At 46.6% G+C, this 11,568-nt stretch overlaps 1 long non-coding RNA gene across 1 annotated transcript in view; it reads left to right on the forward strand.

The window, feature by feature from the left end:
• The window catches only part of LOC146346581 (uncharacterized), a 37,889-nt gene extending 26,340 nt beyond the window's left edge, over positions 1-11,549 (forward strand). The window contains exons 3-5 of the long non-coding RNA XR_014789967.1: positions 5,119-5,294; positions 10,216-10,414; positions 11,242-11,549. This is a non-coding gene — a long non-coding RNA (uncharacterized LOC146346581). The remainder of the gene's footprint in view (positions 1-5,118; positions 5,295-10,215; positions 10,415-11,241) is intronic.
• Positions 11,550-11,568: the final 19 nt, after the last annotated feature.

The following is an 11,568-nucleotide window of genomic DNA, read 5'->3' on the forward strand; positions in this document are numbered from 1 at the left end:
CACATAAGCAAGCCATTTGGTGGCCTGTGTGGAATGTCATTTCAATGACATGAGGGTGGTGCATGGAGAGAGTTATACCCACATACCTTCCTGCCCATTGAAATCCCATATGACCCCCCTTCCATGTCATTGGTACCGTTCCCAGTGCTAATCAGCTGGAGGAGACAGGCATGATTAGGTCAGTTCACAGGGAGGGGAGCTTTAAATCTCATCCCCAATAGGGATGGGAGAGAAATTCATTAAGTTTGCATTTTAATGTGAACTTACAACATTTTGCACTTTCGAACCACTAAGCGATCCAAAACTCAGTTATAGGGGTGTACGGAATACTCACCCCATTCTGTCTGGGCATCTGCAGGGGGGGGAGGTAATCCGTCCCTCCCCCTAGAATCCTGCCTAGCCAGCTCCGCTCCGCGGCAAGTCCGCAGAGCTGCAGGCCAGGGCCACCCGCAGCTGGACTTCCGTCCGTTGCCAGGCTGCAGCCGCAAATGGCGTCTGGCGTAGGGGACACCATTTGCATCTCTGCCTTGGGCTGTGATTGGCTACGTGATTGGCTATGATTTTTGTGATTGGCTACGTAAGTATTTACATAGCCAATCACAGCAAAGGGCAGGGACACAAATGGCATCCACTATGCCATTTGCATCCCTGCTTTTTGCCGTGATAAGCTACGTAAATATTTACATAGCCAATCACAGCCAAGGGCAGGGTTTCTAATGGCGTCCCCTATGCTGGACACCATTTTGTTCTGCAGCCCAGCAGCGGATGGCTGCAGAACGAAGACGACAACCCAGACCAGCCGCCGCCAGGTAGGGTCCATCCTGGGGGGATTTCAGGTGGGGGGGTGGGGGTAGTCTGTTCCACCACAGACTCCGGGGGGGGGACAGATTCTAAAGAATCTGGCCTCATTGGAGTCTGTGGTGGATTTCTCCACCATCCCTACTCAGTTATCTATTGAAATTCACATTTGTCTGAAATTTGTACTGGAGTTCTCCAATCAAACTATGCATGCAAAAATGTGTGCATTAGGTGAAATAATGTTGTAAAAATGCATTACATTGGGGAAATTAGTTGCCAAACTGTGTATGCTGGGCAACATGCATTAAAAATGCCTGTATTAGGAGAAATCTCCCCCACCAATGCTAATGAATTTTCATTCAAATTAATTTGAAAATATATCTCAGAGTTTGAGAAGAAATGAAGACTGGATAAATTCTCAAAGTTTGAAATGAAATGAAATGAAATGAAGACTGGAAAAATGGGAACTAAGAGAAACCAAATTTAAAAGGTTTGTCCATTCCAAATCAGCATTTGTTAATCTGTGTGTGTGTGTGTGTGTGTGTGTACACAGATGTAACCCCACCACCACCACCCATCCCCTCATGCATGCCTTGATGACAGAAAAGTTGCTCATATCAATCTACATTGAAGCCTCTGAGCAAGTAGGATGGTGGGGGAGCATAAAATAGAACCACTAACAAAAGATCTCTATAAATAAAGTGATTACATGGAAAGGAAAAGTGAGAATGAGCTCATATAACAGGTTGGGATTTGCTGCGATACAGTCGTGGGTAGTTATTCAACATTGAGAAGATAGCAGTTTAGAATCAGACCAGACCTGAAAGGTTAAGAAGAGACTCTGATAATTTTAGAGGAAAGGAAGCAGTCATACGCAGAACTCAAATAATGCTTAGACTTTCAACCACAATTCAAGTGTGTGTGTGTGTGTGTGTGTGCGTGCGTGTGTGTGTGTGTGTGTGTGTAATTCATTTCCTGACAGACAATGACATGACATCATATGAGTTGAGTAAAGGATGGTATCAGCAAGGGTTGCACACTAAGGCTAGCTCAGATCCCATCAGGCTATACTTGAAGTTTGGATTTTTTGCCCCAACGTGCATCACTTTACCCTTGCTTATGTTGAACTGCATTTGCCGTTTAGATGCCCATTCTCCCAGGTTGGAGAGATCCTTTTGGAGCTCTTCACAATCCCTTTTGGTTTTAACCATCCGAAATAATTTGGTGTCATCTGCAAACTTGGCCACATCACTGCTCACTCCTAATTCCAGATCATTTATGAATGGGCTGAAAAGCATTGGTCCTAATACAGATCCCTGTGGGACCCCACTATTTACTTCCCTCCATCGGGAGAATTTACAATTTATTCCTACTCTCTGCCTTCTGTTCTTTAACCAGTTACTGATCCATAAGAGGACCTGTCCTCTCATTCCATGCCTGCCAAGTTTGCTCAAGAGATTTTGATGAGGGACTTTGTCAAAAGCCCTTTGGAAGTCCAAGTAAACAATTTCCACCAGATCACCCCTGTCTACATGTTTATTGACACTCTCAAAGCACTCTAAAGGGTTATTTATTTACTTATTTATTACCTTTATATCCCCCCTTTTTTCCTCCTTAAGGAACCCAAGGTGGTGTAAACAATCCTCCTTCTCTCCATTTTATCCTCACAACAACAACCCTGTGAGGAAGATTGGGCTGAGAGTCTGTGACTGGCCAAAAGCCACCCGGTGAGCTTCCTTGTCTGAGTGGGGAGTAGAAGAACCTGGATCTCCCGGTTCCCAGTCCAGCACTCTAGCCACTCCACACTGGCTCTCATTACCTTCGCTTTTCAGTGCTGTAGAAAGTGGGCTGATTTCACTTGGGCCACGTTGCATACCACCTGCTCCAGCTCAGGTCTGAAGACAAGCCTCACTTGGGAACATCAAGGCTTCATATGTTGCCCCCTTGACTTACATGGGGAAATGAACAAACATCTAGGAGATTTTTGGTTTTTGATGGAATTGTGTCAAATTTCCAGGTATGGTAGCCCTTTCTGCAGGGTGCAGGCTCCTGTAAACTCTATTCATCTGAGGCTTGAATTCCTACACATTGCCATTAATCGGACAGACATCTCTTGACCCACTAGCACTTGTGGCTGATATCATCTCCAGGTAGGGATGTCAGAGAATTCCGCGACGGATCTTGGTGAGGCTGAATGCCAGTGCATTCGGCCCCCCGAAATCCATCGCGGAATGAAGCCCCCGCCCCCCCAACCCATGAAAGGTGCACGGGATGAAGTCCCCACCGCCCCCACCCCACAAAAGGCACACAAAATGGAGCACTTACCTGCTCCTGTCCACACTGCTTTGTGAATGGTGGCCATCCTGAGGCCTCCATTCACTTCCTCTTCTTCGTAGCCATGATAGGCTACATAAATACTTATGTAGCCTATCATGGCTAACGCAGGGATGCCATTTGCGTCCCTGCGGAGGCCGTGATAGGGTACATAAGTATTTACGTATCCTATCACAGCAGTGGGGGGAGAAACCCAGCGTACGCAAATGGCGGCGGCTACCACCATTTGCATACACTGGGTTTTTTTTTTTCCCTGCTGTGATAGGCTACACAAGTATTTATGTAGCCTATCATGGCAGGGGGGGAAAAAACCCAGCGTACGCAAATGGCGGCGGCTACTGCCATTTGCGTATGCTGGGATTTTTCCCCCTGCCGTGATAGGCTACGTAAATATTTACGTAGCCTATCATGGCTCAATACAGGGACACAAATGGCGGCGGCTATGACAGTAGTAAGTAGGATACTTACGTAGTAAGTAGGATACTTACGTAAGTAAGTAGGATACTTATGTAGCCCATCACAGCTAATGCAGGGACGCCATTTGCGGATGTCCCTGGACGAAGCCAGGTAAGTGTTTCATACATCCCTAACACATTCTTCTCCCATTGATTATGGCATATTTGTGTGCATTTTTTTCAAATGTGTGCATGCTCTTGAACTCAGCTTTTTTGGTCTGTGAATCACATTGGAAGCTCAGAAATGTACAAATTTCAACTGCAGATTGTGCCCGAATCCTTGTTTGGTGTAGAAGGTGCAAATTGGGTAAAATTCTGATCAAAAACAAAGTGAAACGAATTTCTCATGCATCCCTAATTACAACTTTGTGTTCAATAAATGTCCAGTTTAGCACTAGAGTTGCTGGTCAAGTTCTCCCAAACCAGGCTCAGCTAAGAACTTCACGGGGTTGTAAAAGCTTGACCTAAGTGTAATGTGATCCTTTAAAGCACCTGAAGTTCTTATCCAACTTGGATCAAAATCCAAGCCTTGGAAGAATTCCTGGCTTCCCTCTCCCCCTTTCCCTGACAGCCCTTTCCATCCCTCAAAGCACTTCCTGGCTGTTTCCTTCCTCTCCACTGCTTCAAAACATCATATGCCCCTTCCCTTCCCTGGCAAGTGGCAGTGGTGGTGTCAGCAATGGTAGCAGCAGTGGCTGCATGTGGAGAGAATCATAGAAGCATAGAATCATAGGGTTGGAAGGGGCCTACAAGACCATCAAGTCCAACCCCCTACTTAATGCAGGAAGCCTGATTCCCAGGCAATCTCCCATCCAAGTACTAACCAGGACTGACCCTGCAGAGCTTCTGAGATCAGGCACATCCAGCCCAGACAAGCCCTTTTAGCAGCACGCCAGGGAACAATGCCCAATGGCCCATGAGAGATGTTGTTCTCCTAAGGATGACTGTAGGGATGGGCGAATGAGCAATATTCAAGCTTGCTAGGGTTCTCTGAACATAGTCTCACCTAGGGATGTCAGAGAATTCCGCCACGGATCTCGGTGAAGCCAAATGCCAGTGCATTCAGCCCCCTGAAATCTATCACAGAATGGCCTGCCACCCCCCTGCCCCCCGCAGATCCCCCCCCAGGACGAGACTTACCTGGGGCGGATGTTCCGGACGGCGGTGGCTCCAGTGGCGGCTTCGGTGGTGGTGGCGGCGGCTGGTCTTCCGAACGACTGCCGCCGCTACCATTTGCAGTCTGTGCCTTTTTTTTCCCCCCATAGATGTGATAGGCTACATAAAGACTACATAAAGCCATTTGCGTTCCTTTTTTTCCGCCGTCTTAGTCTATGTCAATATTTACATAGACTAAGATGAAGACAAGAAAGGGGAATGCAAATAGCGCCCATTACGCTTTTTGCATTCCCCTTTCTTGTCTTCGTCTTAGTCTACATAAATATTGACGTAGACTAAGTTGGTGAAAAATAAGGAACGCAAATGGCAGCAGCCGTAGCCGCCATTTGCATAAGTGTTTTTTTCTGTTACCCAGAGCCCTCCGCAGCCAGAAATCCAGCTGCGGACGGCCCTGGCCTGGAGCTGCCGCGGAGCACAACCGGCCATCGAGGATTCCGGAGGGGAGGACTGGATCGCCTCCCCCCCCGTTGAGGATTCCGGGGGGAGGGATGGAATGCCTCCCCCCCCACCATGAACAGAATCCCCGAAAAGGTAAGTCACTTTCGTACATCCTTAGACCACTCACCTCATGTCTGATTCCTGTTCACATTTGTGATTGCTACTTGCTCCACGAGAATGGCAATATTGCACAAATCGTGTAGCAACGAATAATGAAATTTGCACAACTTTCCTGCATAGACAAAATTTGGCTGATTCAGTCTACAGGGGAAATTTGCAGAAATTAGGAAATTTGTGCCAAAGCTATCTGGGAAAGTTGTACAAATTGAACGCAAGCCATGTCCAGTAATTTGTGAATATTTTTTGCAGAAATGTTCTTGTTCTCATGTTCAAAGGTTCTAACAGGCATGCAAGCAAAACCAAAATATTCATATATGCCTAAATGACTGAAACTGCATCAGAAATGACAAAGTTCCCTCTTCTCCTCTACCTATATGCTACTCTGGGAGGAGGGAAGGGCTGGATGTTTTTAAAAAATCAGGTTTTGAAGACTGTATTACAGAGTAGGGGAGGGACACTGAAAAACCAACTGTGTAAGTTCAATCCTACCTCATGAATAACAAGGTGCATAATAAAGCTCCTTGGGATAAGGTCAATTTGTTTGGGATCAGGGTGTTCAGTTACTTATTAAATGGATGGCCCTCCAAATAAATTGGAGCTATATTTAATGAATCATACAAATATGTTCCAGTTTCTAACAGATCTGATTCATATTATATTTTCAATCATTCATTTTTTCCATAGTGCTGCTCATTTATTACAGTGTAGTCACACTAATCGTCTATGTAATTAATTTTCTAGTTCCTTTATCAGATAAAATTAGATTTTTAAAAGAAATATATCTTAATATTATTAGATATTTTTCATTAAAAGAGCACCAAAAGTATCTGATTGTGGATGTAGGATTTATACCTCTACATCTCTTCCACTCGTTATTATGATAGGAAGAAAATGATGCCATGAGAATGGGATTCTGGAGAAATCTGCAATGGAATCCAATGAGTTCAGGTTACTATGAATCCAACCCATAGATTCTGCAGAGGACTGGCTTTTCCCAAATCACATGGATTCCACAGACTTGCAGACCAGGGTTTGTTCATTTGTTTTTTACTTTCTAGTATTTTATGCAAATTGACACCAATTCAGGAAACTGGGGGGGTAAATCCACTTCCGCCAATGAGTGGACGACAGGACAAAAGGCGCCTGATAATCCATGAAATGCAGACAGGACGGATTTTACAAAATCCACATGAGAGGTGTGGAGGAAGAGTTTGTATTGGTTAGGCAGGAAGCAGAATGGAGATGTCATGAAGTCTCAGTGGCTGGGAAGTGGGTGAGGAAGCAGATGCCATTAGTACTGCCAAGAAATGGAGAGTGGAGTCTCATCTCTGCAAAACTGAGGATACCGTGGGCATTTAAGGAATCGGGAGGGGTGGTGTCTTGTGGGTCCTTAATTGTAGTTGGAAGGGAAGCCCAACAGGAGAAGAAGGACCTGTATACCCCTTCCCTCCAATTGGAGTGAAGCACAGCTAAAACAACTTGAGACCAGGATACCCAGCAGACAACCTTCCCTTATATATTCCCAGGCAACACTTAAGATCATGAGTGTCACAATTCCCTTAGCCCCCACTTCACTTCAATGCCCAAACATACACAGACGAGAGGCTTCAGTCTACAGCTTTTAATCCATTACTTCACAGGGTCATACAGCTGCAAATTCTCAGAGAAACTCTCCAGGAATGCCTTCAGGGGATCCAAATGGAATTTACAAGAGTGGCCCACTGTTTGAAGAGGGAGGCAGTCTGGCTAGCCTAATTTAAGGGGGGGGGAGGTCCCTCTCATCTCATGAGGCCTCTAAGCGGAGCTTCTCATGCAAGGCCAATTGGGTAGACAGTCTAAGTTCTGCCCCTGCCTTCTCTCTCTTTGCTCTGTGCCTGTGCCTGGCATCCATTAAGTCAATCTCCTGTTCACTGCCTCTCACAGGGGGGTGGGTGAGGAGGCACCCTCATGCTCAGCCATCTGGACGGTTGTAACCTGAGAAGCAGGCCTACTCATATCTGGACTAGCCTGGGAAAACACCTTCCCCCATGTCCGATGGTTCTCCTTCAGAATCTGAACTACTATCCCACTCCTTGCATTCAGAAACACCTCTGACAATGAAAGGAGGCCTTGCTGGTCTTTCCAGAATGAATGGAATGTCGCCATAAAGAGTCCCAATGGCAGCACCCCCTCTGGAAAACTCTCCCTTGTGCAGTTTGGGAGGCAGAAAATGTGACATCTTTTAAGCACCTCCTGAAAACACACTTGTTTACCCAGGCTTTCCCTGGGCTGTAAGTAAACTAATCATGCAGCTCCATTTTGCTGCTCCTTCAATTGTTTTTAGTGTAATTGTTCTAATGTTGTGCTTTTAATATGGTGTTTTTAATATTGCAACTAACTGTATTTTAATATTGTGAACCACTAAGGAATTTTACTACGTTTAGTACAAATAAATAAATAAATAAAATAGATAGAACATGGCCTAGTAATGGCAGCCTCCAGTAGAGATCATGGATGGATCAGTGTATTTTTGGTCCATGTCACTTTTGCATGTGTTTACTCAAAAGTCCAAAAATTATCCATAAATGGATGAGGACTTTGTGGTTTTAATTTCTGTGAACCGCCCAGAGAGCTTCAGCTATTGGGTGGTATAGAAATGTAATAAATAAATAGATAAATATACATCTCATTTCTGCATTAATCTATGATTTAATAATAATAATAATAATAATAATAAACATCTGTAGGAAAATGTGCATCTACAGACATATTTACATATGCATTTTGTAAACATTTTCTCTTGAAATACACATTTTTCAGTGCATTTTTATTCTTATTTTTCTGAGCTGAGAACTGCATCACAACAGCCTATTCTGACAGATAGCTACTTTCCAATGTGTACGTTAGTCTGTGACTTGTGGATGAGGTCGATTCATATCAGATTTCACAAAGCTCCGATCCCTCAAACTGCCCCACCGAACCGCAAATGGTTCTGTCCAATTCAGCATCCTGTCTATTGACTGTGGCCAGATACCTGGGGGCGCTGGGCACAATGTCCTTATGCCAGTTTATTTCAGTAGTGTACTCATGCAGTATCATCAGTTGGGAATGAGTATGAGAGCCCTAACATAGTGGAATATACTGTACCACTTCAGATTACCAGAAGGGAAATCAGATTTTGAATGTTGTCTTGTGTAAAAAATAGGGATATTGGAGGAAACCGTTTGGGAGGTGGAGCTTGGAGAGCTTTCACCGGCTCAGCCCCCAGGACTCTGGCCCAACCATCTGCCAGCTGGCTCAACTCAGCCCTTGCCAAGTCAGGAAGCCAGCTGGCAGATTTTCTGACAGCGTGACAGTGAGGGAAAGAGTGTAGGAATGTCAGAGAAATCCGTCACGGATCTTGGGGAGACCGAATGCCAGTGCATTCGGCCCCCTCAAATCTGTGGCGGAATGACCTGCCCCCCTGCCCCCCCCACGGATCCCCCCGGACGAGACTTACCTGGGGCAGATCTTCCGGGTGGCGGCGACTCCGGCAGTGGTTCCAGCGGCGGCTCTGGTGGCGGTGCGGCGACAGTGGCGGACAGTCTTCCGACCGGCTGCCGCCACCACCATTTCCCGTGTAAAAAAAAAGACGTAATAGGCTACATAAAGGTTTATGTAGCCTATCATGGCTAGGTTAAAAAAAAAACATGATAGGCTATGTAAATCTTTACATAGCCTATCACGTCTGACTTTTTTTAAAAAAACCACGCACATATGCAAATGGTGGCAGCTACAGCCGCCGCCATTTGCATTCTTTATTTTGGCCCGTCTTAGTCGACGTAAATATTTACGTAGACTAAGACGGCGAAAATAAGGGGAACGCAAATAGCGTCCGCTACGCTATTTGCGTTCCCCTTATTTTTGCCGTCTTAGTCTACATAAATATTTATGTAGACTAAGACGGGACAAAATAAGGAATGCAAATGGCGGCGGCCGTAGCCACCGCCATTTGCGTATGCGCGTGTTGTTGTTGTTTTAAGTCAGACGTGATAGGCTATGTAAAGATTTACGTAGCCTATCACGGCTGACTACAGGGACACAAACGGTGGTGGCTACGGCCGCCGCCATTTGCATCTCTGCTAGCCAGCGGCTCGATGTCCGGCTGCTGGCGGAGCTGGCCGGCGGCTCCGCAGAATCCCTGCGGAGCACAGCCAGCTGGCCAGGATTCCAGGGGGAGGGACGGAGCGCCTCCCCCCCCAGCGGAACCCAGCGGAGCCAGGTAAGGCCAATTTCGTACATCCCTAGGAGTGAGAGGGGAGCCCCGCTCGTGCATCCTCCAGCCCTTGCTAGGGATGGCAGAGAATTCCACCACGGATCTCAGTGAGGCCGAATGCCAGTGCATTCGGCCCCCCGAAATCTGTGGCGGAATGGCCTCCCCCCGCCCCCCCCCCGCGGATCCCCCCAGGACAAGATTTACCTGTGGCGGATCTTCTGGGCAGCGGCGGCTCCAGCAGCAGCTGCGGTGACTGTGGCAGCTGGTCTTCCAACCGGCTGCCGCCGCCGCCATTTGCAGTTGTTTTTTTTTGTTTTTTTACAGAGACATGATAGGCTACGTAAGTTTTTACGTAGCCTAAAACGTCTGAGTGAAAAAAAAAGGCGTATGCAAATCGCTGCAGCTACGGCCGCCGCCATTTGCGTACGACTTTTTTTTTTACCCAGACATTTTAGGCTATGTAAGTTTTTATGTAGCCTAAAACGACTGGGTAAAAAAAAAAAAAGGCATTCGCAAATGGCGGCGGCTATGGCTATGGCTATTTTAGTCTACGTATTTTTAGTCCTTATTTTAGTCTATGTAAATCTTTACATAGACTAAGACGGTGAAAATAAGGGGAACGCAAATAGCGTCCAGTTTTTTGTTGTTGTTTTTTCCCAGAGCCCTCCACGGCTGGAAATGTGGCTGCGGACGGCTCTGGCCTGGCTGGGCCTGGCCGGCTGCTCCGCGGAGCTGCAGCGGAGCACAGCCAGCTGCAGAGGATTCCGAGGGGGAGGAACGGAGTGCCTCCCCCCCGTCAAGGATTCCAGGGGGAGGGACGGAACGCCTCCCCCCCCACCATCAACATAATCCGCGAAAGGTAAGTGACTTTCATACATCCCTAGCCCTTGCTGTCATGCTGCTGCCGCTGCTGCCACAGACAGGTGGAAAGGACAGCAGCGCTCCCTTCTCCTCCTCCCATTCCTGCTACCATAGTGGCAGCAGCACCAGCAGGAGAGGAAGAGGATGAGAGGGCCTTCCCTCTCATCCTCCTCCTGTCCCACCAGAGCTGCTGCTTTTGCAGAAACCAGGATGGGTGGCGGAGAGAAGAGTGCTGCTCCCCTATCCTCCTTCTGTCCCTGCTGTGGCAGTGGTGGGACAGGAAGAAGAAGAGTGCTGCTCCGCTCTCATCCTCCATTTTTTGCACAATGGGTTTGCAGTGCACAAGTCCATCATTCTCCCTCCTGGGGTCAGGAGGGAGAACAAACATCTTGCACACATATTGACCCTGCTATGTGTAAAATGGAGGACAAGAGAAGAGCGCTGCTTCCCTCGCCTCCATTTTGTGCACAGCGACCCACTGGCATGTGCAACTGTCTCTGTCCTCCCCTCCTGGGACCCAGGGCAGCAGAGTTTTTTTGCTCAAAATGGTGGTGGGTGGTGATGAGGACTCCTGCTGCCGCACACCACCATTTTGTGTAAAGAAACTTGGTAAAGTTCCCACACCACAGCTTGGCCCGCCTATGTAGGCTGAGCCAAGTCTGTTGCAGGGATCCATCAGGCCCCCAAAGTGCAGCATTTCCCTCCCTGTGACAGACAACCCTATGTAAAAATCAGTACCCGAAGGCCAAGATCTGAAAGGTTAGAATCTAACGAGAAGTCTGTCTCTTGCTTTCTCATCATGTCCTGTCCACACTTTCACAACAGGAGCCAAAAAGAGCAATCAGAAGTTGAATGAAAGCCGTTTCTTCAGACCAGAAGAAAAACTGCTATCCTCATTGGTTAACCCAGCTAAGATACTTAAAGGAGAATAAGAAGGAGAATAATAAGAAGGAGAATAACAAGAATAACAATAAGATAATAATCATAATAAGGATCATCATCATAAGGATAATCATCATAAGGAGGAGGAGGAGGAGGAGAATAATAATAATAAAAATAATAATAATAATAACAACAATAACAACAACAACAACAATAATAATAATAATAATAATAATTGTTTTCTTGGAATCATTGGTGTTTTGTTTTGTT

The sequence above is a fragment of the Heloderma suspectum genome, chromosome 4 (genome assembly GCF_057233095.1).
Source record: "Heloderma suspectum isolate Gila_16-S chromosome 4, 16-S_ref, whole genome shotgun sequence".
Classification (NCBI taxonomy): Eukaryota; Metazoa; Chordata; class Lepidosauria; order Squamata; family Helodermatidae; genus Heloderma; species Heloderma suspectum.